The 25,978-nt window shown below is 40.0% G+C and overlaps 2 non-coding genes across 2 annotated transcripts; both read left to right on the forward strand.

Moving 5' to 3' along the window:
• The first annotated feature begins 8,097 nt into the window (after positions 1-8,097).
• LOC116534480 lies at positions 8,098-8,177 on the forward strand. The gene has a single exon (XR_004261747.1). It is a non-coding gene; the product is annotated as a small nucleolar RNA U2-19 (small nucleolar RNA).
• Positions 8,178-23,368: 15,191 nt separating this feature from the next.
• LOC116534473 lies at positions 23,369-23,475 on the forward strand. The gene has a single exon (XR_004261742.1). It is a non-coding gene; the product is annotated as a U6 spliceosomal RNA (small nuclear RNA).
• Positions 23,476-25,978: the final 2,503 nt, after the last annotated feature.

The following is a 25,978-nucleotide window of genomic DNA, read 5'->3' on the forward strand; positions in this document are numbered from 1 at the left end:
GCTTTATGACATATGTGGTAATTCCCCTAGGGAGTTAGTTATGAAAATGAAAAGGCTATGGTCAATTTCTGTTCTATAGAACTCTGTTTCTAACTCTTATCCATAAACACCTTGGTTCTAAGTCCCTCATTTATACCTGCCCTACAGCCCCGTCCTGTGTGTAAAAAAACCCATAAGGAACAGAGCAGTACCTCAGGGATATTAGGACCATGGTGTATGAAGTTTATTGTTGACAGAAGCATCACATGGAGCATAACTATACATTAATAATTAAAATGTGAAATAATGTATACACATGGATAGAGTGTGGGATGATAGACACTGGCAACTCGAAAGAGGGTGGGAGATGAGAAATCACCTTTTGGATACAATGTGCATTATTCATGCGATGGACCCACTAAAAACCCAGACTTCACGGAGCAGTATATCCATGTGTGATGGTTAGTATCGAGTGTCAACTTGATTGGATTGAAGGATGCAAACTATTCTTCCCAGGTGTATCTGTGAGGGTGTTGCCAAAGGAGATTAATATTTGAGTCAGTGGGCTGGGAGAGGCAGACCCATCCTCAATCTGGGTGTGTACCAACTAATCAGCTGCCTGCATGTCCAGAATAAAAGCAGGCAGAACATGAAAAGACTAGACTGACTTAGTTTCCCAGCCTATATTTTTCTCCCATTTTGGATGCTTCCTGCCCTCAAACATCACTCCAAGTTCTTCAGCTTTGGGACTCCGACTGGCTTCCTTGCTCCTTAGCTTACAGATGGTCTATTGCAGGACCTCACCTTGTGATCATGTGAGTCAATACTCCCTGATAAATTCCCCTTTATATATACATCTATCCTATTAGTTCTGTCCTTCTAGAGGACCCTGACTAATACACCATGTAACAAAATTGCACTTGTACTCCTTAAATGTATACAAATAAAAAAATAAAAACTAAAATATGACTCAACATCACTAGGAGTAATTCAGATAGTGTTATGGGATTGTCAGAGGAAGGAAAATTTAGCAGGGTAATGGTGGGTAGTTGATGAACAAAGACTTCATCAGGAAATGGAATTTATATTGGGGTTTAAAGAATTTGTAGAATTTGGATATATGGAGATGAGCATTTTAGGAAGAGAAACCCAGGGCACAGAGTTGAAACAGCAAAGAATGAGAAGAGAAATATTGATAAGGTCGGAAACATGGGCTGAATATATATGGGGTCACATTTTGAGATTGTAAACTTTGACAAGGCAGAATATTAGTTCATCTTAAACCTGGTGATTGGATGGTAATGCATGCATAAGTCGAGATGAAATTATTTTTTTAAGATTTGTTAAATGATCTACTAAGCAGAATAGTCACCTTTAACCAAGATCCATTTTCATGCCTAAAGGACATGGGTTGAGAGTATTTGCATTACCAGAACATTTGCTGACTAAGTTTCCTTGAAATTAGATTGGATGAAAACTAACTTTCAGAATCTTCTCTTCTCTTATTATGTAAAACTGCACAATATTGTATTGTAACATGCATAGAAGAAAAACCAAGATTGTAAATTTGATCGTCAACTGGAGATCAAACTTACTACCCTCTGATTATTTCTCAGGATTCAGAGTAAGATCTATACAGTTAGGAAAAGGGAGCAAAAAGCAGCAGAGGGAATTTTTTTTTAATTCGGTGGGGCTACCAGTGGTAGGAGGGGGGTAAGTTTGGTAAAGAAAGCTGTAGTGGTAATAATTCTAGCTTTGGAGTAAAAAAACTACAAGCCTCAAATTCCAGTTCCATCAACTGTGTGGTCTTGGGCAGTTCCATTATTTTCTGAGCCTCAACTTCTTCTATCAACCTATTAAATGGGGGATTTAGCCGAGCACGGTGGCGCGTGCCTATAGTCCCAGCTACCCGGGAGGCTGAAGCTGGAGGATCGCTTGAGCCCAGGAGTTCTGGGATGTAGTGCGCTATGCCTAACGGGTGTCCGCACTAAGTTCAGCATCAATATGGTGATCTCCCAGGAGCAGGGGACCACCAGGTTGCCTAAGGAAGGGTGAACTGGCCCAGGTTGGAAACGGAGCAGGTCAAAACTCCGTGCTGATCAGTAGTGGGATTGCACCTGTGAATAGCCACTGCACTCCAGTCTGGGCAACATAGCAAGACCCCATCTCTTCAAACAACAACAGGGGAGGATCCTAGATGGCCGTTTAGGAACAGCTCAGGATTGCAGCTCCCAGTGAAAGCAAAGACCTGGAACCAACCCAAATGCCCATCGATGATAGACTGGACAAGGAAAATGTGGCACATATACACCATGGAAAATTATGCAGCCATCAAAAACGATGAGTTTGTGTCCTTTGTAGGGACATGGATGAACCTGGAAACCACCATTCTCAGCAAACTGACAGAAGAGCAGAAGATCAAACACCACATGTTCTCACTCATAGGCGAGTGTTGAACAATGAGAACACATGGACACAGGGAGGGGAGCACAACACACTAGGGTCAGTTGGGGGAAAATAGGGTAGGGACGGTGGGGGGTGGGGAGTTGGGAAGAGATAGCAGGGGGAGAGATGCCAGATATAGGTGATGGGGAGGAAGGCAGCAAATCACACTGCCACGTGTGTACCTATGCAACAATCTTGCATGTTCTTCACATGTACCCCAAAACCTAAAATACAATAAAATAAATGGAAAAACAACAACAACAAAATAAATAAATGGGGATTTAGAGGGTACCTATGTATAGTTGTGCATACTGAATTCGCTCACATCCAGGGCATGCAGTAGTGTTTAGTGGAAGTATTGTAGGAGTAATACAGGCATAATAGAATTGTGGTAAGGAGTCATCCTCATGGGGCAATTGAATCATGATCCTCTCAAAACCTTAAATTCCTCCCCATTTCCTATTAAAGAAATTTCAAACTCATGTTTGGCAAGAGTATCCTATGATTAAACATAAACAACTTTTTGGGATTTGCCCTGCACTTTATTCCTTTTCAAGAATACGTTTCTTCAGTTTAATAATATTCTTAGCACTCACTACACTCTTTTCTGTGTTTCTCTTTGTAATGTTTTCATGTCCCTGGAATTCCTTGCTTTTCCATATTTACTTATACCCCAAACTTACTGGTTCTTCCATGTTTAATCCAAAGTCTACCTATTCCATGACGCCTTCCCTGATTCTCTCTTCCCTGGCTGAAAAACGTCTCTCTTTCACCAGTTTGTCTAGCATTGCCCTGCATCTGCCTCTACCTGAGTCTTCTGCCTGGGACTACTGGTTTTATTTGCATGTCTTATCCTCCTTTTTCCATTGGGAGCAGGATGAAAACAAGATCACACATGAGTTCCCATTGTATTTCCCACAACACTGAGCACAGGGCTGTGCACTTAGTAGGTGTACTGGATTACTTAGGGTCAACTTGGCATCACTGCTACCCCTCTCTAAGGTCTCTACTGCAGGAGAAGCTGAGAACTACATTCCCAGAAATCTGTTGCAATGGGAAGCTCGTGCACGAGATTTGGAAGAGAAAGGGGTCATTATTTCTGGAAGCGGCTGCAGGCCCTTGACCAAGGTGTGAGGTTTGAAGCAGTTTCCAGGTGAGCCTCCTGAAAATCACCTGTATCACTCCTGCAGCCTGAGATGTCAGAGAAAATCTCCCAGAGGTTCTTTCAGGGGTCTTTTGTGCAAGCTCTTGAGAACCTCATAGTGCAAAGGCTGAGATTGTTGTTGACTGCCTTCTTCCTCTTGTTTTGTGCAGCCTTTGAACCACTGGGTAAGCCTCTAATTCCCTCCATTGAAAATATTCATACTTGGAATATATTGAAAGACTTTTACTTTTATGTCTAATCCCTGACTGGCTTGTTTAATAAATACTTACAGAATGAATGAAAAATAATTCTATCATATTAAAAAGTCAGTAGATATTCCACTGATATTTACCATTCAAGGGGAAGGGGCTAATACTAATTGCGAGTTATGTAGCAGGCAGCTTCCTATGCATTATTTACCACCTTCCAGTAATCTTGATAGATCGCTATTATTGTCTCATTTTATACGTGAGAATATGGAAAAATCAGAATCAAACGGATACACCAATTCACAAAGCAGTGCCTTCTTGCTCCACCATAGTGTATGTATCTTAATGTACGTCAACTTAGTATATGCTTTTGTGGATCATCACAAGCAATTTCAAGAGCCATTTGAAACTCAATATTAGCCATATTTTTCAGAGTTTTTCTTATCCACCCAGAGCAATAAATCCTGAGTTCCTCTCAATTATACCACTGAATGGACTACCTATAGCCAATGGATTCGATTAAAATATTTGAGTCTTTTTTATCAATTTTTTAGATATTATATACTTACCTATTAATAAGAACGGGCATTTTTTAGGTGAAATGGCAATGGTAGAAATAATTTTTTTAATATCTAAAATTTGGGGTGAAGTGTATTTAAAAATTCAGAATGGAAAGGACATTGTATCATAAAAGACCAAGCAATATACTTTACAAATTATAGTTTAATTACCCACTAAAATCTGTTTAGTTCCTTTGAAACATGTCCAATAACTACTTCTCCTTGACCTTATGTAAATGCTGAAGACTTTGATCCTAAATACAATCATCTGAAATATTTTTTAAACCGATATTTTTCATTGCAAATTATGCAGAATGTTTTAGAGAACATAATTATGTGTGTGCATCTAAACATGATAGTCATTCAATAAGTAGTTTTCTATGTTTAACAATAATGTTTAATTTATATGTTTGATTTAAAATGGAAAAAGACAAAATTATCAAGATTGTAGTGGTAGGAAAATATAAAATATGTAGTAATACATTTTACAAAAAATCTCATTCAAAAAGGATTTATGTTCATGAGTTAATATTTAACAATTTGCTAGAAAAATCAGTAATCTCACAAAAAGATTAAAATACCTAGGAATATAGCTAACTGGGGAAGTAAATTATCCACAGTAAGAATTACAAAACACTGCTGAAAGAAATCAGAAATGACACAAACAAATAGAAAAACATTCCATGCTCATGAATAAAAAGAATCAATATCATTATATCGGCCATACAGCCCAAAATGATTTACAGATTCAATGCTATTACTATCAAACTACCAAGGTCATTTTGCACATAATTAGAAAAAAACTATTCTAAACTTCATATGGAACCAGAAAAGAGCCTGAATAGCCAAAGCACCCTAAGCAAAAAGACCAGAGGCATCACACTAGCTGACTTCAAATTATACTACAAGGCTACAGTAACTGAAACAGCATGGTACTGGTACAAAAACAGACTCATAGACCTAGAGAACCCAGAAATAAAGCTGCATACCTACAACCATCTGACCTTCAATAAATTCACAGATAACATGCAGTAGAGAAAGAAGTCCCTATTTAATAAATGGTGTTGGGCTAACTGGCTAGCCATATACAGAAGATTGCAGAAGATTGGACCTGTTTGTTCATAATACACAAAAATCAACTCTAAATGGAATAAATGCTTAAATGTAAGACCTAAAACTATAAAAACTCTAGGAAAAAATCTAAGAAATATCTTTCTAGACATAGGCCTGAACAAAGATTTTATGACAAAGTCTTCAAAAGCAGTTGCAAGAAAAACGAAATTTGATAAATGGGACCTAATTGAACTAAAGAGCTTCTGCACAGCAAAAGAAACTACAACAGAGTAAACAGACAACCTATAGAATGGGAGAAAATATTTGCAAACTATGCATACAACAAAGGTCTAATACACAGAATCTATAAGGACCTTAAGGAGAAAAAAACAAAGAACTTCATTTAAAAAGTGGGCAAAGGACATAAACAGACACTTCTTAAAGAAGACATATAAGCAGCCAACAAGCATTTTAAAATGCTCACACTTACTATCACTAATTATCAGAGAGATGCAAATCAAAATCACAGTGAGATATTGTCTCACACCAGTCAGAATGGCTATTACTAAAATATCAAACCAACAACTGTTGGCAAGGCTATGGAGAGAAGGGAATGCCTATACACTGCTGGTGGGCACATAAATTAGTTTAGCCACTGTGGAAGGCAGTTTGAAGATTTCTCAAAGAACTAAAAATAGAACTACCATTCAATCCAGTAATCCCATTATGGTTACATACCCAACAGAATATAAATCATTCTACCAAAAGACACAGGCACTGTATGTTCATTGCAGTACTGTTCACAATAGCAAAGAGAATCAACGTAGGTGCCCAACAACAGTGTGCACTAGATAAAGAATATGGGGTATTTATACACCATGGAATACTATGCAGCCATTACAAAAATGAAATCATGTCCTTTGCGGCAACACAAATGCAGCTAGAAGCCATTATCCTAAGTGAATGACTACAGAAATAGAAAATCAAATATTACACGTTCTCACTTATAAGTGAACGCTAATTCTTGGTTATGTACATACATAAAGATGGTAACAATAGACACTGGGGACTCTAAAAGGAGAGAAGAAGGGAGAGGGGCAAGGCTTTAAAAACTTTCTTTTTGGCATTTGGTTCACTATCTGGGTGACCAGATAAGTGGAAGCCCAAACCTCAGCATCACACAATATACCCCTGAAACAAACCTGTGCATGTACCACCTGAGTAAAAATATATATATATTAAAAAATATTTTTAAACTCTCTTTTTTTTTAAGATGGGATTTCACCATCATGGCCAGGCTAGTCTTGAACTCCTGACCTCAGGTGATCCACCTACCTCAGCCTCCCAAAGTACTAGGATTACAGGTGTGAGCCACCGCACCTAGCCAAACTCTCATTTTTAAAAACAATATGATCAATTAAAATAACTTAAATAACTTAGCAGCAAAACATATAACAATCCAGAATTAAAATATTCAGAAATCAAGCAAGTCATCTTGTACTACGAGATTCTTTTTGAAGAATGACATTTACAAAACAAAGAGAATCAATTTTCCCTGCCTGTACTAAAGAAAAATAAGTTCAAGAAATGTCCTAGTTATAATTTCCAGTTAACCCAACATTAACATTGCTCAGAGTTTAGTGTGACAGCCACTTTGAAGCCCTTGTAAATTCTGTCACCTTGGATGAATCACAACTGATTGGTTTACCCATGCATATAATTCAGATTGCTCTGAATAAAGCTGGCTTCCTCAAAGGACTCAAGATAACTTCATGGAATAAATGTATCACATTCAGTATATAGATGAGGCAAAGGACATTATTTATTTCAGAGGAGAAATCTTATTCTTTCGTGGTACGGTAAAAAAAAAAAAAAAAAAGACTGAGTAGAAAATAAAATTGCTAATTAAGAAAAAGAAAAGGTACCTATACTCATTCGCTCATGAAAAGAAACCTAGCCGGGCGCGGTGGCTCAAGCCTGTAATCCCAGTACTTTGGGAGGCCGAGGCGGGTGGATCACGAGGTCAAGAGATCGAGACCATCCTGGTCAACATGGTAAAACCCCATCTCTACTAAAAAAACAAAAAAATTAGCTGGGCATGGTGGTGCGTGCCTGTAATCCCAGCTACTCAGGAGGCTGAGGCAGGAGAATTGCCTGAGCCCAGGAGGCGGAGGTTGCGGTGAGCCGAGATCGCGCCATTGCTCTCCAGCCTGGGTAACATGAGTGAAACTCCGTCTCAAAAAAAAAAAAAAAAAAAAAAAGGAAAAGAAAAAGAAACCTAGCTGAGAAGACTGGTAGGAAAGAAACACAGTGGACTACTACACAGGAAAGAGAATGTTGGAATAGAAAAGTTTTTTATGCTGGGCGCAGTGGCTCACACCTGTCATACCAGCACTTTGGGAGGTCGAGGCGGGTGGATCATGAGCTCAGGAGTTCGAGACAAGCCTTACCAACATGGTGTAACCCTGTCCCTACTAAAAATACAAAAAAAAATTAGCCAGGTATGGTGGCGCGCACCTGCAATCCCAGCTACTCAGGAGGCTGAGGCAGGAGAATCGCTTGCATCTGGGAGGTGGAGGTTGCAGTGAACCAAGATCGCACTACTGCACTCCAGCCTGGGCAACAGAGTAAGACTTGATCTCAAAAAAAAAAAAAAAAAAAAAAAAAGTTTTTTATTTGTTCTCCAAGATCTGCTCTTACTGAGGTAGATCAGTGATTAAAGTAACCAAATTTGAGCATCAGAAGACCTTCCAGTCTACTTGCTGAATGAGCTGTACAGCTTTGAGAAGCAAAACTATAAAACAACGTAAAAAGGTACATTTTTCCTCATCTCTACTTGTGATTTCATCTATTTATCCTTAAAAGCCACTCCTACAAAAGCATAAACTTTATAGATATTTGCATGGTAGGCGTTCACAGATTGCTGTTGTGTTTTTCTTTTTACAAGAACAATGTATGTCCATTAGTGGGAAAATAAAAAGAAACCATAGACAAGCAAAAGGCAGAAAATAGAAAACACTCAGAATTTCACTCACAGATCATTATCTTCAACTTGGTGTGCCTACTTCTAAGGCCTATTCTTTTCTTAAAAATTATTTTATTTTAAAATGCAGACATAAATATGCATTTCTACATGAATGTGATCATATCAAACATATATATATATATATTTTTTTTTTTTTGAGACGGAGTTTCACTCATGTTACCCAGGCTGGAGAGCAATGGCGCGATCTCGGCTCACTGCAACCTCCGCCTCCTGGGTTCAGGCAATTCTCCTGCCTCAGCCTCCCGAGTAGCTGGGATTACAGGCACGCACCACCATGCCCAGCTAATTTTTTGTATTTTTAGTAGAGACGGGGTTTCACCATGTTGACCAGGATGGTGTCGATTTTTTGACCTCGTGATCCACCCGCCTCGGCCTCCCAAAGTGCTCGGATTACAGGCTTGAGCCACCGCGCCCGGCCTCAAACATATTTTTTAAACATTTATTTCAAAAGAGAAATCTTATTCCTTTGTGGTAGAGTAAAAGAAAAATTGAATAGAAAATAAAATCTCTAATTAAGAAAAAAAAGCTACCTCTACCAGCTTGCTCATGTTTTAAATTTAATTATTGTACATTAAAAAATGTATAATGATTATGTGAAGGCAGCAGAATGTTGAGATAGGCAAATCATGCTGGGTTAAGCCCACAGACTCTAGAGGCAGACTATCTGGCTTTGCGTCCTGTGCCGCGTACCAGCAGTGTGATTTTGGACAAGTGCTTAATTGTTCTGTGCCTCAACTTTGTCATCTGTAACATGGGGGATAATAATATTATTAACATTATATTTTAATATCTGTTTTATATTCCATTACTATATAATGTTATGAGGGTTAAATGACTTAACTGCTTTTGAAGTGCTTAAGACAGTACCTGATACATAACATTCCTTGGCAGGTGTTTACATTTCTCCTGCAATCACCAATTTTCTCCTACACTTTTCTTCTACAATGGCCAAGTTTGTAATAGATAGTTTTTTTTTTTTTTTTTAACATATGCCCTTGCACATGTATTCAATTATTCTGTCAGATAAAATATACACATCCTTTGACATAGCCATTCCTAGAAATGGAATGGCTATGTCAAAGGATGTGTATATTTTAAATTCTGGTAAAGAGATTGCATGAAAAATTGGCACATTATTATTATTATATATATATATATATATATTTTATTGCATTTTAGGTTCTGGGGTACATGTGCAGATCATGCAGGATTGTTGCATAGGTACATACATTGCAATGTGGTTTGCTGCCTCCATCCCCGTCACCTATATCTGACATTTCTCCCCATGTTATCCCTCCCCTACTCCCTACCCCCCACTGTCCCTCCCCTCGTCCCCCCTGCCACAGACCTCAGTGTGTGATGCTCCCCTCCCTATGTCCACGTGTTCTCATTGTTCAACACCCATCTATGAGTGAGAATATGCAGTGTTTGATTTTCTGTTCTTGAGTCAGCTTGCTGAGAATGATGGTTTCCAGGTTCATCCATGTCCCTATAAAGGACACGAACTCATCATTTTTTAGGGCTGCACAGTATTCCTTGGTGTATATGTGCTACATTTTCCCTGTCCAGTCTATCATTGATGGGCATTTGAGTTGGTTCCAAGTCTTTGCTATCATAAACAGTGCTGCAGTGAACACACGTGAATATGTGTCCTTATAATAGAACGATTTATAATCCTTGGTATATAAACCCAGTAATAGGATTGCTTGGTCAAATGGAATTTCTATTTCCTTGAGGAAATTTCTAGGTCCTTGAGGAATCACCACACTGTCTTCCACAGTGGTTGAATTAATTTACACTCCCACCAACAGTGTAAAGCTGTTCCTATTTCTCCACATCCTCCCCAGCTTCTGTTGTCTCCAGATTTTTTAATGATCGCCATTCTAACTGGCGTGAGATGGTATCTCAATGTGGTTTTGATTTGCATTTCTCTAATGACCAGTGATGATGAGCATTTTTTCATATGTTTGTTGGCCTCATATATGTCTTCTTTTGAAAAGTGTCTGCTCATGTCCTTTGCCCACTGTTGAATGGGTTTGTTTGTTTTATTCTTACAAATAAGTTTTAGTTCTTTGTAGATTTTGGATATAAGTCCTTTGTCAGATGAGTAGATTGGAAAAATTTTTTCCCATTCTGTTGGTTGCCAGTTCACTCTAAAGATTGTTTATTTTGCCGTGCAGAAGCCCTGGAGTTTAATTAGTTCCCACTTGTCTATTTTGGCTTTTGTTGCCAATGATTTTGGTGTTTTAGTCATTAAGTCCTTGCTTATCATGCCTATGTCCTGAATAGTTTCGCCTAGGTTTTCTCTTAAGATTTTTATGGTGTTAGGTCTTATGTTTAAGACCTAATTATCTTTAATCTATCTGGAGTTAATTTTAGTATAAGGTGTGAGGAAAGGATCCAGTTTCTGCTTTCTGCACATGGCTAGCCAGTTTTCCTAACACTGTTTATTAAATAGGGAATCCTTTCCACATTGCTTGTTTTTGTGAGGTTTGTCAAAGATCAGATAGTTGTAGATATGTGACTTTGCCTCCAGGGCCTCTGTTCTGTTCCATTGGTCTATATCTCTGTTTTGGTACCAGTACCATGCTGTTTTGATTACTGTAGCCTTGTAGTATAGTTTGAAGTCAGGTAGCATGATGCCTCCAGCTTTGTTCTTCTTGCTTAGAATTGACTTGGCTATGCAGGCTCTCTTTTGGTTCCATATGAAGTTTAAGGTGGTTTTTCCCAGTTCTGTGAAGAAGGTCATTGGTAGCTTGAAGGGGATAGCATTGAATCTATAAGTTACTTTGGGCAGTATGGCCATTTTCATGATATTGATTCTTCCTAACCATGAGCATGGAATGTTTCCTCATCTGTTTGTGTCCTCTTATTTCATTGAGCAGTGGTTTGTAGTTCTCCTTGACGATGTCCTTTACATCCTTTGTTAGTTATATTCCTAGGTATTTTATTCTCTTTGTAGCAATTGTGAATGGCAGTTCCTTCTTGATTTGGCTCTCTTGAAGTCTGTTATTGATGTTAGGAATGCTTGTGATTTTTGCACATTGATTTTGTATCCTGAGACTTTGCTGAAATTGCTTATCAGTTTAAGGAGATTTCAGGCTGAGATGATAGGGTCTTCTAAATATACAATCATGTCATCTGCAAATAGAGACAATTTGCCTTCCTCCTTTCCTAATTGAATACTCTTTATTTCTTTTTCTTGCCTGATTGCTCTGGCTTGAATTTCCAATACTATATAGAATAGGAGTGATGAGGGAGGACATCCTTGTCTAGTGCCAGATTTCAAAGGGAATGCTTCCGGTTTTTTGCCCATTCAGTATGATATTGGCCATGGGTTTGTCATAAATAGCTTTTATTATTTTGAGATATGTTCCATCAATACCTAGTTTATTGAGAGTTTTTAGCATAAAGGGTTGTTGAATTTTGTCAAAGGCCTTCTCTGCAACTATTGAGATAATTATGGGTTTTTGTCTTTGGTTCTGTTTATGTGGTGAATTACATTTATAGACATACATATATTGAACCAGCCTTGCATCCCCAGGATGAAGCCTACTTGATTATGATGGATAAGCTTTTTGATGTGCTGTTGTAATCTGTTTGCCGTATTTTATTGAAGATTTTTGCATCTATATTCATCATGGATATTGGCCTGAAGTTTTCTTTTCCTGCTGAGTCTCTGCCAGGTTTTGGTATCAGGATGATGTTGGTCTCATAAAATGATTTGGGGAGCATTCCCTTTTTTTGTATTGTTTGGAATAGTTTCAGAAGGAGTGGTATCAGCTCCTCTTTGTATGTCTGGCGGAATTTGGCTGTGAAACCATCTGGACCTGGGCTCTTTTTGGTTGGTAGGCTATTAATTGCTGCCTCAACTTCAGCCCTTGTTATTGGTTTATTCAGCATTTGGACTTCTTCCTGGTTTACGCTTGGGAGGGTGTAAGCATCCAGGAATTTATCCATTTCTTTCAGGTTTACTGGTTTGTGTGCATAGAGTTGTTTGTAGCAATCTCTGTTGGTGGTTTGTATTTCTCTGGAATCTGTGGTGATATCCCCTTCATCATTTTTTATTGCATCTATTTGATTCTTCTCTCTTTTCTTTTTTATTAATCTAGATAGTGGTCTGTCTATTTTGTTGATCTTTTAAAAAAATGAGGTCCTGAATTTGTTGATTTTTTGAAGGGTTTTTTGGTGTCTCTATCTCCTTCAGTTCTGCTCTGATCTTAGTTATTTCTTGTCTTCTGCTTGCTTTTGAGTTTTTTTATCTTGCTTCTCTAGCTCTTTCAATTTTGACGATAGGGTGTCAATTTTAGATCTTTCCTTGTTTCTCACGTGGGCATTTATTGCTATAAATTTTCCTCTACACACTGCTTTAAATGTGTCCCAGAGATTCTGGTATGTTGTGTCACCATTCTTGTTGGTTTCGAAGAACATCTTTATTTCTGCCTTCATTTCATTGTTTATCCAGTCAACATTCAAGAGCCAGTTGTTCAGTTTCCATGAAGTTGTGTGGTTCTGAGTTAGTTTCTGAATTCTGAGTTCTAATTTGATTACACTGTGGTATGAGAGACTGTTTGTTATGATTTCCATTCTTTTGCATTTGCTGAGGAGTGATTTACTTCCAATTATGTGGTCAGTTTTAGAGTAGGTGTGATGTGGTGCTGAGAAGAATGTGTATTCTGTGGATTTGAGTGGAGAGTTCTGTAAATGTCTATTAGGTTTGCTTGGTCTGGGTCTGAGTTCAAGACCTGGATATCCTTGTTAATTTTCTGTCTTGTTGATCTGTCTAATATTGACAGTGGAGTGTTGAAGCCTCCCACTATTTTTGTGTGGGAGTCTAAGTCTCTTTGTAGGTCATTAAGAACTTGCTTTATGTATCTGGGTGCTCCTGTACTGGGCACGTATATATTCAGGATCATTAGCTCTTCTTGTTGCATTGATCCTTTTACCATTATGTAATGCCCTTCTTTGTCTCTTTTGATCTTTGTTGATTTAAAGTCCATTTTATCAGAGACTAGGATTGCAACTCCTGCTTTTTTTTCTCTCTCTCTCCATTTGCTTGGTAAATCTTCCTCCATCCCTTTATTTTGAGCCTATATGTATCCTTGCATGTGAGATGGGTTTCCTGGATACAGCACACCAATGGGTTTTAACTTTTTATCCAATTCACCAGTCTGTGTCTTTTGATTGGGGCATTTAGCCCATTTACATTTAAGGTTAATATTGCTATGTGTGAATTTATCCTGCCATTTTGATGCTAGCTGGTTGTTTTGCCCATTAGTTGATGCAGTTTCTTCTTTGTGTCAATGCTCTATATCATTTGGTATATTTTTGGAGTGCCTGGTACTGGTTGTTCCTCTCTATGTTTAGCGCTTCTTTCAGGAGCTCTTATAAAGCAGGCCTGGTGGTGATGAAATCTCTGAGCAATCGCTTGTTCATAAAGGATTTTATTTCTCCTTCACTTATCAAGCTTAGCTTGGCTGGATATGAAATTCTACGTTGAAAGTTCTTTTCTTTAAGGATGTTGAATGTTGGTCCCCACTCTCTTCTGGCTTGTAGGGTTTCTGCTGAGAGATCTGCTGTGAGTCTGATGGGCTTCCCTTTGTGGGTAACCTGACCTTTTTCTCTGGCTGCCCTTAGCATTTTTTCCTTCAGTTCAACCCTGGTGAATCTGACGATTATGTGCCTTAGGGTTGCTCTTCTTGAGGAATATCTTTGTGGTGTTCTCTGTATTTCCTGGGCTTGAATGTTGGCCTGCCTTGCTAGGTTGGGGAAGTTCCCCTGTATAATATCCTGAAGAGTATTTTCCAGCTTGGATTCATTCTCTCTGTCACATACAGGTATACCTATCAAGCGTAGATTCGGTCTTTTCACATAATCCCGTATTTCTTGGAGGCTTTGTTCATTTCTTTTTACTCTTTTTTTTGTCTATTCTGGCCTTCTCATTTTATTTCACTGAGTTGATCTTCAATCTCTGATATCCTTTCTTCTGCTTGGTCATTTGGCTATTGAAACTTATGTATCCTTCGCGAAGTTCTCGTGTTGTGTTTTTTCAGCTCCATCAATTCATTTATATTCCTCTCTAAGCTATTTATTCTTATTAGCATTTTTTCAAACCTTTTTTCAAGGTTCTTAGTTTCATTACATTGGGCTAGAACATGATATTTTAGCTCAGAGAAATGTATTATCCACCTTCTGAAGCCTTTTCTGTCAATTCATCAGACTCATCCTCCATTCAGCCTTGTTCCCTTGCTGGTGAGGAGTTGTGTTCCCTTGGAGGAGGAGAGGTGCTCTGGTTTTGGGTATTTTCATCCTTTCTGCCCTGGTTTTTTCCCATCTTTGTGGATTTATCTACCTGTGGTCTTTGTGGTTGGTAACTTTCTTTTTTTTTTTTTTTTTTTTTTTTGAGACAGAGTTTCGCTCTTGTTACCCACGCTGGAGTGCAATGGCATGGTCTTGGCTCACCGCAACCTCTGCCTCCTGGGTTCAGGCAATTCTCCTGCCTCAGCCTCCTGAATAGCTGGGATTACAGGCACGCGCCACCATGCCCAGCTAATTTTTGTATTTTTAGTAGAGACGAGGTTTCACCATGTTAACCAGGATGGTCTCAATCTCTTGACCTCATGATCCACCCACCTAGGACTCCCACAGTGCTGGGATTACAGGCGTAAGCCACCGCACCCGGCCGTGGTTGGTAACTTTCATATGGGGTCCCTGAGTGGATGTCCTTTTTGTTGTTGATGAAGTTATTTCTTTTTATTTCTTAGTTTTCCTTCTAACAGTCAGACCCCCCTGCTGTAGGACCACTGGAGGTCCACTCCGACCCTACTTGCCTGGGGATCACCTGCAGTGGCTGCAGAACAGTAAGGGTTGCTGCCAGTTTCTTCTTCTGTTATCTTTGTCCCAGAAGGATACCTGCCAGATGTCAGCCTGAGCTCTCCTTTACGAGGTGTCTTTGGTTATACAGGGGTCAGGGAGATGCTTGAGGAGACAGTCTGTCCCTTATAGGAGCTCAAGTCCAAGTTGTGAGCTCCATTGTTCTGTTCAGAGCTGCTGGGCAGGTACGTTTAAGTCTGCTGCAGTGGAACTCATAACCACCTTTTTTCCCAGGTGCTCTGTCCTGGGAAGGTGGGGCTTTATTTATAAGTTCCTGTCATTCTGCTGCCTTTTTTCAAAGATGCACTGCCCAGCAAGGAGGTAACCTAGTCACAGTCTGCCAGCAGAGGCGTTGGTAAGCTGCTGTGGGCTCTGCCCAGCGGCTGTGTAAACTTCCTTGCAGTTTTTTTTTATAGGGGTATAGTTAGAACTGCCTTGGTAATGGTGGTCTGCCTCAGTAATGGCAGACTGACTCTGTAATGGTGGACTGCCTTAGTAATGGTGGACTGCCTCTGTAGTGGTGGACTGCCTCAGTAATGGCAGATGCCCTTCCCTCCCACATAGCTGGATCATCTTAGGTCCAGCTGTGCTTGCTGTGAAATTCTCAATCCAGAGCATTTCAGATTGCTGGTCTTTGTGGGGGTGGGACCAGCTGAGCCAGATCACCTGGCTTCCTGTTTCAGCCCCCTTTTTCTCAGTTGAATGGGCAACTCTGTCTCCCAGGCATTCCAGTTGTCAGTTGAAACAGCGACTGGATTTGTGTGAGTTTCTGTGCGGAAATCCACCACGCCGGCTGAAACAGCCGCCCTGGAGACTCGTGGCACTTTTCCACCAGGGAATCTCCTGGTCTGTGGGCAGTAAAAATTCATTTGGAAATGCGGTGGTCACTCACCCTCCGCATATTCGCTTGGAACTGCACTCTAGAGCTGTTCCTATTTGGCCATCTTGGATCTTACCTCAAAATTGGCACATTATAAAGGATATGCCAAATTTTGCTTCCTCTGAATAGTACTGAATCTAATTGTAAGTTATATGTTTCAAAATCTAGTTCTCAAACTTTGGTTTTCATAAGAATCACCTAAGAGCTTATTAAAACAGGAAATTACCAGGACTTTCCAGCAGAGATTCAGTAGATCGAATAGGAAAACTTGGAATCTGCCTTTTATTAAACATCTAAGTAATTCTGATACAGGTGGTTAATGGCTTGAAAAATATTATGTCTTATCTTTGACTTCTCTTCTGGCACTGATAAATACAACCCCACTGACATGATAGTCACATTAAGCAAAACCAGTTCTACCAGGTGTTGGGCAGAAAATACCATATTTTACAAGCCAACTATTAATACATGTGGGTTTTTTCTTTATGCAGTACAAGAAATTAACCACTTTTTGGGTGTGTGCAGTGGCTCATGTCTGTAATCCCAATACTCTGGTAGGCCAAAGCAGGTGGATTGTATTAGGCCAGGAGTTCGAGATCAGCCTGGTCAGCATAGTGAAACCCCATCTCTACTAAAAGTACAAAATTAGCCGGGCGTGGTGGTGCATGCCACTAGTCCCAGCTACTTAGGAGGCTGAAGCAAGAGAATCACTTTAACTCAGGAGGCAGAGCTTACATATTTCCATCAGTGACAAATTGTTGAGTTATAGCTCCAAAATTTTTCCCAATGTAGATTTCATGTAGTTTTTAATCCTACAAATGTGTCATGCTTCTATACAGTATGCCAAAGTGCAAAACAAAACCATTTTGTTGTTGTTGTCTGTTTGTTTGTGTTTGAGATGGAGTTTTGCTCTTGTTGCGCAGGCTGGAGTGCAATGGGGTGATCTTGGCTCACCGCAACCTCAACCTCCCAGGTTCAAGCGATTCTCCTGCCTTGGCCTCCCGAGTAGCTGGGATTATAGGCATGCACCACCACATCCAGCTAATTTTGTATTTTTTAGTAGAGATGAGGTTTCTCCATGTTGGTCAGACTGGTCTTGAACTCCTGACCGCATATGATCCACGGGCCTCAGCCTCCCAAAGTGCTGGGATTACAGGAGTGAGCCACCATGCCGGGCTAAACCCATTTTTTAAGTGTGAGATAAAAGCCTAAGGTTAGCAGTCTTGAACAGTTGGGCAGATGCAAATGTTCTGTTTTTGTACATGTAAGACTTTTTAGCCTGGGCATGTACCAAGATTGATATTTTTTTAAGCTACCAGTCTAATTAGTTTGTTAGCTCCCCTTCTCATGAAGGCTGGATCCAGAAGGTTGGAAAAAGGTCATCGTGTGCCAGCATCAGAGGCAGCTGTTCAGCAAAACAAGACTCCCTAGGGATTATTAGAACTAGCTAAATAAAATTTTTAAATTGGAGGAAATAAAGGTCAGTCATTAAAATTAATAAGGTAATATGACATCTTTTAACGCCCACACATTTATAACTTACTCTAGTTACAATATACCTTTATGTAAAATAATAAGGATGAATTTCAGAAACAGAGAAGTTGCCTTTAACAGTTTGCTTCTAAGCTAATCATTCTGCCAAATAAGTAAATATTTGAAGATTATTACTATTTTAGCCTAACATTTCAAAGCTTAACTCCACTTGATTATGGGAGTGCCCCGTGATCTCACCTCAGCCGTGCCCTGATAATCTGCTTCCTTCCCTGTCTCCATAGATTGCATATTTCTCTTCCCTTCCCCTCCTCATCCCTTTTGGCTACCATATGGAGTCTTTCCTTCTTTTCACTCCTACACTCCTAGGATTTCTCTCTATTTTTGCATCATTTACTTTCCTATTGATGAACCAGCAGATGGTTTGTAACCCATCTACTCCTCTGATTAACCAGCAGTGCTGAAAGCCACAAAAAAATTTCTTCATGGTTAAATTCAATGAACATTGATTCTCCAACCTCATGGCTACTCAGTGCCTAATTAGGCCCAAAGAATTTTTCTCTTGTCTTTCTTCTCTTTCTCTTCTTCTTCTCATTCATTCATTTATTGAAACAGACTCTCGCTCTGTTGCCCAGGCTGGAGTGCAGTGACATGATCTCGGCTCACTAAAGCCTCCACATCCCAGGTTCAAGCGATCCTCCTGCCTCAGTCTCGCTAGTAGCTGGAATTACAGGCACGTGCCACCATACCTGACTAATTTTTGTATTTTTAGTACAAAGAGGGTTTCATCATGTTGGCCATGCTGGTCTCAAACTCCTGACCTCAGGTGATTCACCAGCCTTGGTCTCCCAAAGTGCTGGGATTACAGGCATGAGCCACCATGCCTGGGCTGCTGCTTTTTTTTTTATTTTTGGTCAGCATGTTGTTTTAGCAAAAGTTACATTTCTTCATTTCACACATTACTGCCTGGCCATGAGGACATGTGCACATTTATAATGATGCATACACTATTGTGAATCTCCCTTGACCTCTCTTTCTCTAGTTCCCATTCTTCTCCCCAAAGATAATTTACAGCCATCTATAAATTCTTTTCCTATCTATCTATAAATTAATCATCAAACATATCATTCACTCTAATAACATCAAATATTCTGTCCAAGCAATTATCCTAATTTTGACATTTTCAGTCTTCACTGCTGAAATCCAGTTGTAGATTGCCAACTAGTTTCTAGAAATTTCTATTCTTAAACTCATTAGTTAACTCGATGTCTAAAAAAAGTTCATGTTCTTTTACATAAGCTGTTCTTTCTTCTAAATTTCGTATTTCACTTTAGAAATATTATCGTTCTTGCAATGGAGACCTTTTCTTTTATGGGTCCTCTATTGCTTACTCAGTTATGCCTCATTAGTTCCTAAATCTGATGAAGAAGGAAGCCAAGATTCAAGGCACTGGATGACATCCCACTGGCTAGTGACAAGGTTGTTAAAGAATATCAAGGTTTAAAAAAAAAAAAATAGAGATAGGGTCTCACTCTGTCGCCCAGGCTGGAGTGCAGTGGCATGATCTCAGCTCACCATTAACCTCCACCTCCCAGGTTCAAGTGATTCTCCTGCCTCAGCTTCCCAAGTAGCTAGGATTACAGGCAATGTTCCACCATGCCGAGCTGATAACATCGAGGTTCTTGATGTTCACATTTAGTCTTCTTTTCCGTGGCTGGCTGTGGTGGCTCACACCTGTAATCCCAACATTTTGGGAGGCAAAGTTGTGGAGATCACTTGATTCCAGGAGTTTGAGACCAAGCTTGGGCAACATAGTGAGACCCCAACACTACAAAAAATTTAAAATTAGCCAGGCATTCTAGTGCACACCTGCAGTTCCAGCTACTTGGGTAGTGAGACAGGAGGATCACTTGAGCCCTGATATTCAGAGCTGCAGTGAGCTATGATCATACTACTGCACTCCAGCTTGGGCTGCAGCGACTCTGTCTAAATAAATAAGTAAGAAAAATAAAACAGTGGTCTTTTAATTGAGTCAGCTTGCAATCCTGACAAGAGAATTTGCTGCATTCGTGCAGTATTCTCTAATCCAAAAAATTTATTAAGCAATATTTTCCTGAATATTAACATAATTTTAGGATGCTGAAAAAGTTCATTCCACTGATCAAAATATTAAGCATTAAACTGAAAAGCAAATTTACAAAGAAAAGATAGATTTTATTTTTAAAAATTATTCCTGGGCTGGGTGTGGTGGCTCACGCCTATAATCCCAGCACTTTGGGAGGCCGAGGTGGGTGGATCACGAGGTCAAGAGATAGAGACCATCCTGGTCAACATGATGAAACCCTGTCTCTACTAAAAATACAAAAATTAGCTGGACATGGTGGCGAATGCCTGTAGTCCCAGCTACTCAGGAGGCTGAGGCAGGAGAATTGCTTGAACCCAGGAGGTGGAGGTTGCGGTGGGCCAAGATCACACCTTGGTACTCCAGGCTGGGTAACAGGAGCAAACCTCTGTCAAAAAAAAAAAAAATTCTGAAAATGTTCAATTTGGATCTAAAGAGACTTTGAGAATGTAGTGGTGATGAGGATTCTGATTCTGGCTAACATTCCTTGACGAAGGATTTCATCTCATCTTCACAGCATCCCCATGAGGTATGTATGTATTATTAGCCCTGTTTATTGATAGCTAAATGGAGATTTATGAACATTAAGTAATTTGGACAAGGTCATGTAGTTAGAGCCAGAGTTATAACCTTAGGTCATCTGGCCTGATTCCAAACCTTGTGTTCTCAGTTGAGAGGAAATGTGTGGGCCAGATTATTCCAGATAATTCTGATTTTCTCAGAAAATCTGCAGTTCACAGCATTGTTTCTTATTTTTTTTTAAATACAGGCACATCTTTTCAACAGACTCTAATCCTAAATTACAATGCTGATGTTTTCCAGGAATTAGACAAATCATGAACAAAGTAAGAGTTTCTCTGCAGAGCATTCTACAAAACACAGGTAAGAGCAGACCCCTCCATAGCAAAACTTCTCTTTGCCCAAGCAGTTGTAGAGAATGTCTTGTTTGTTATTCCGCAGAGAGGCCACTTTCCTGATGAGAGCGATTCGTTCAGAGAATGTGTTTGGGAAGGGGTCACGCATGTGAGGAGAGCAGCTGTGAACACTCATACAGCTCTTTGTTCCCTAATATTTTCTATATTCAGTTCATAATCCACTTGAGCAGTGGCGCCAGCTGGCAGGTTCAGCAGCTCATTTTCTTCTCATTTTCAGCAGGTCATTTAGTTTCTTTCCTATGGGTTCCTACTCCCATTTCATAGCCACTCACCTATTGATAAAGACGCTTTTCGTAAAGCACGTTTCATCTTCCAGTCCATCAAAGCAGGACATAAATTTTTCCCAAATTCCAAATTACTATTGTTGTTCGTTATACAACATATATATTTAAATGGAGACTGTGAACACACACAGAGAATGAAGGGCTGAAGTAACGAGTCCTTGCGCCTGGGATCTAGTCCATCTGATAGTCATTTACCCTCTTTGGCTTCTGTTCCCTCATTTATTTTGCAGATTCATTCAGGCTACTAATTCTTATGGGGTTTAAAGGATGCTGAATTCCTAACCCCTAGTCCCTGTGAACGTGACCCTATTTAGAAATATGAGCCAGGCATGATGCCTCATGCCTGTAATCCCAGCACTTTGGGATGCCAAGGTGGGCGGATCACTTGAGGTCAGGAGTTTGAGACCAACCTAACTAATGTGGCAAAACCCCATTTCTGCTAAAAATACAAAAATTAGCTGGGTGTGGTGGTGAGCACCTGTAATCCCTGCTACTCAGGAGGCTGAGGCAGCAGAATCGCTTGAACCCTGGAGGCAGAGGCCGCAGTGAGCCAAGATGGTACCATTGTTGTGCTCCAGTCTGAGTGACAGAGCAAGACTCCATCTCAAAAAAAGAAAGAAATGGCGTCTTTACAGATGTTCAAGTTAAGATGAGGTAGGTCGTTAGGGTGGGCCCTAATCCATTATGACTTATGTACTAATTTTTAAAAGGGGGAGAAATGTGTATACAGACAGATACAGTACTAGTAAGGGGAAGACAATGTAAAGACACAGGGAGAAGGCCATCTACAAGCCAAGGAATGCCTAAGACTGGGGTAACTTAAGAGATGAGCATGGAATGGATCCTCCCTCACAGTCCTCAGAAGGTTCCAACCCACCAGATGACTCAATTTCAGACTTTCCGCCGCCAGAACTGTTGAGAAGATACATTTCTGTTGTTTAAACCACCCATTTTCTTGTATTTTGTGATGGCACCCCTAGCAAATAATTGCACTAGACAGATTACTTTGAATTAAGCAAAAGGGAGGTTTTCCCAGGTGGGCATGAGCTAATCACATGTGCCATTTAAATGCATTTAAAAGAGTAGCCAAAGAGATAGTCAGAGCTATTCCAAGCATGAGAAAGAGTTGAGGAGGCAGTCCAGGCTCTGAAATGGAAAGGCCCCATGGCAAGTAACAGAGGGAAGCTTCTGCAAGGTAACAGCAATCCAGCAGAAGATAAGAAAAGACGGAAGTCATCTAACAACTGCAAGAAGTGATTCTGCCAACAATGATTCTGGAAGTGGATTCTCTCCCAGACCCTCCAGATGTGGGAGTCCAGCCTGACAAGGATTCCCTGAGCCAGAGACCCCGGAAGAACCCATGCAGATTTATAAACTATGGAACTATGACATAATAAATGGGTATAGTTTTAAGCTGCTCTCTGGGTTAATTTGTTATGTAGCCATAGAAAATATAGCCTAGCTGGCAAGTATTGAGTGCTTTCTTCACCAGTCACTATTCTAAGTGGTTTTTTCGGTTTTGTTTTGGTTTGGTTTTTTTTGAGATGGAGTCTCACTGTGTCGCCAGGCTGGAGTGCAGGGGCACAATCTTGGCTCACTGCAACCTCCACCTCCTTGGTTCAAGTAATTCTCCTGCCACAGCCTCCCAAGTAGCTGGGACTACAGGTGCATGCCACCACATCCAGCTAATTTTTTTTTTGTATTTTAGTAGAAACAGTTTCCCCATGTTGGCCAGGATGGTCTTGATCTTCTGACCTCGTGATTCACCCGCCTCAGCCTCCCTAAGTGCTGGGATTACAAGCGTGAGCCACCTCGCCTGGCCTATACTAAGTGTTTTACATTCAGAGAAAAAAAACCACAACTAACTATTGCCATAGAACTATTGCTGTCCCAAAGCAATAAAGATAAATTCATAGCAGGGGAAATTATGTGACATCTGAGGAACAACAGACAGATGGTAAACAGAACACCCTTCCAAAGAGAAACAGAACCAGTAGAACAGGCAGAATGGGAATTAAAAATAAACATAATAAATGTCTTTATAAAAATAAAGAAGAATGTGACGCATGAATAAGCAGTTATGAAGAACCACTTGAAAATATTTTTTAAATGTAATTGTTGAAATACAAACATAGTAAATAGCAAAACAAATCATGTCTGATGGTCCAGTAAAAGCCTGGGGCACAATTTTGCAACCCTCTATGAGAGTTCATTTCCAAGTACATAAAAATTACTGTCAGAAGTTTTTGAAAGGCCAAAAAGAGACTCAAAAAATATCTTTAGAGGAATATAAACTGAATGTTTAAACAAGATAATCTTTTAGATTAGCACAAGAATAGCAACTCTTGTGCTCGCTTCAGCAGCACATATAATAAAATTGGAACGATACAGAGAAGATTAGCATGGCCCCTGCGCAAGGATGACATGCAAATTTGTGAAGCATTCCATAATTTTTAAAGGTTTAAAAAAAAAAAAGAACAGCAACTCTTAAAATAGGAATTAAGAAGTACTATATCTAATTAATTATTTGTCCCCAAATATTCCACTGTATTACTGAGGCTAAATAAGCCTATTAGGTATGTGATGGAAACTTCCAGCAAAACTTTTAGCCTGGTCACAAACATGGTTCATCTGCACATCGACTCCTGTGTAGAGTTACAATTACCTCTCCTTGGGAGCTGTAAACTTACAATTACCTCTCCTCAGGAACTAGTAAGGTCAAGAAGAGCAAATAGAATATCAATCAGGCTGAAAGGCTGGCCCAAGTGGGGCTATTCACAGGCAAATGTGAAGCTTTGGCCAATTTCTAGCCTCTGCTTTCCTCCCTTCCTCACAGCTTGTCCCAGGACTAGCCCTGAGTGTCGACAGGAGGGATACAGCATTCCTAGAGAGGGCCTAGCTCCTCCCTGTCCGATTTTCCCCTACTTGAAGGAGAGGGTCCAAAACAGAGTGCCCTTAGTGCCCTGTCTTGTGCCACAGAGAACTGGACACAGAAGATGGAGAGCAGACATACAACTAAGGTCAAAAGCCAGGAGCTTGTTAGAAAGCAAGCCAGCTCAGCCGAAGGGGACCAAGGTACCATGAACCCAAAATATCTGAGACAGGTCTCAGCAAATTTAGAAAGTTTATTTTACCAAGGTTAAGGACACACCCATGCCACAGCTTCAGGAGGTCCTGGTGACATGTGTCCAAGGTGGTCGGGATACAACTTGCTTTTATACATTTAGAGAGATGTGAGACATCAATCGATATGTGTAAGACGTATATTGGTTCAGTCAGGTAAGGTGGAATAATTCAAAGTAGATAATGGTGGGACCTTCCATTATCAGGCCACAGGTAGACAAGAGACAGAAGGCTGCGTTCTTTTGAGTCCTTGATCAGCCTTTCACTAACTACACAATTTAGTCTGGCTCGGTGAATCTGCATTTTTACATAAATTGGGCAGAAGAAACAGTCAGACATGCATTTGTCTCAGGTGAGCAGAGGGATGACTTTTTGTACTTGTGAAGATAGGCTGTTGACTAACATTCCAAGGGTGAAATTCAACAGAACTGTTTTAGGGTAAAGTTCTTGAAGCCCACAAGGAATTTCCTTGTGGGCAAAATGTCGGGGAGATAAGGAACTCGTATTTTTAGATATCTTATTTAGGAATTAAAATGGGAGACAAGTTGGCCTGATGTAGTTCCCAGTTTGACTTTTTCCTTGGCTTAGTGATTTTGGGGTCCCAAGATTTATTTTCCCCCTTCACAGTATAAAGTCCAAACGCAGGATATCAGTGAATTAGGAAAGCCATAATTAAAGTAACAGGTGAACCAAGTACGAGGTGGACTGGAGAAGTTCCACCGACAAAGGGCACCTACCTGGAACAGCCTTTTCTATAGACTGATGGGGCATTATAGCGTGAATGAATGACTTGGAGTTTTGTCCCCAAACTCCAGCACAGTGGTCTGAATCCTACTACCACTGACAAACTTTTCTGGTATTAACTCCCAACCTGACTAGAAATGAAGGCTATCTCTCATTCTTAGATTTTACCATTGAGACAAAATGAACAGTATCTCTCATTCTTTGATTTTCCCATCGAGATACTCTACAAATTTCATTTGGAAGTCTAAGATCAACTGTTATACTCTTTGGACATCAAGCTCTGTCTGTTGCCACCCAAGTGGTTGGGACTGACCCGGTTCAAGCTGTGATCAGATCTCTTCATCCTGTTGCAGTTGAGTGAGACATGCGAAGGGTCAGAAATGTGACAAAACTTCCAAGAACAGGAGAGGGCACATCACATTTATCACAAAGTCTGTGAATAAAAGTAAGTCTTTGTGTCTCATGTTCTGCATATAGACATTCTTGGGATCTCAAAGGTGGTCATTTAGATGAAATCAAAGTATAGTTGACCTTCAAACAACATGGGTTTGAACTGTGCGTGTTCACTTATATGTGGTGCCTCTGCCACCCCTGAGACAGCAAGAGCACTCTCTCTGCTTCCCCCGCCTCAGCCCACTCAACACCAACACGATGAGGATGAAGGCCTTTGTGATGATCCACTTCCACTTACTGAATAGAAAATGTATTTTCTCTTCCTTATGATTTTCTTAAAAACATTTTCTTTTCTCTAACTTACTTTATTACAAGAATACGGTATTTAATATATATACCATATAAAATGTATATTGATTGGCTATGTATGTCATCAATAAGGTTTTTAGTCAACAGTAGGGTTTGGGGAAGTCAAAACTTATACTCAGGTTTTCGCCTGCACAGGGATTGGCATCCCTAATCCCCACATTGTTCAACGGTCAATTGTATTACTTTTTGCATAAAGTAGTTATATAAAAACTACCAGCAAAAATTTTATCAGAGTTGGTGGTGGTAGATCTATGATATAAGAAGATATTAAGGAAGGATCTGAGCAAATCCAGGTATATAAGCTCCATTATACATTGTTAGGAGAAAT

Source organism: Sapajus apella, unplaced genomic scaffold (genome assembly GCF_009761245.1).
Source record: "Sapajus apella isolate SASKATOON/1434 unplaced genomic scaffold, GSC_monkey_1.0 scaffold87, whole genome shotgun sequence".
NCBI classification, from domain to species: domain Eukaryota; kingdom Metazoa; phylum Chordata; class Mammalia; order Primates; family Cebidae; genus Sapajus; species Sapajus apella.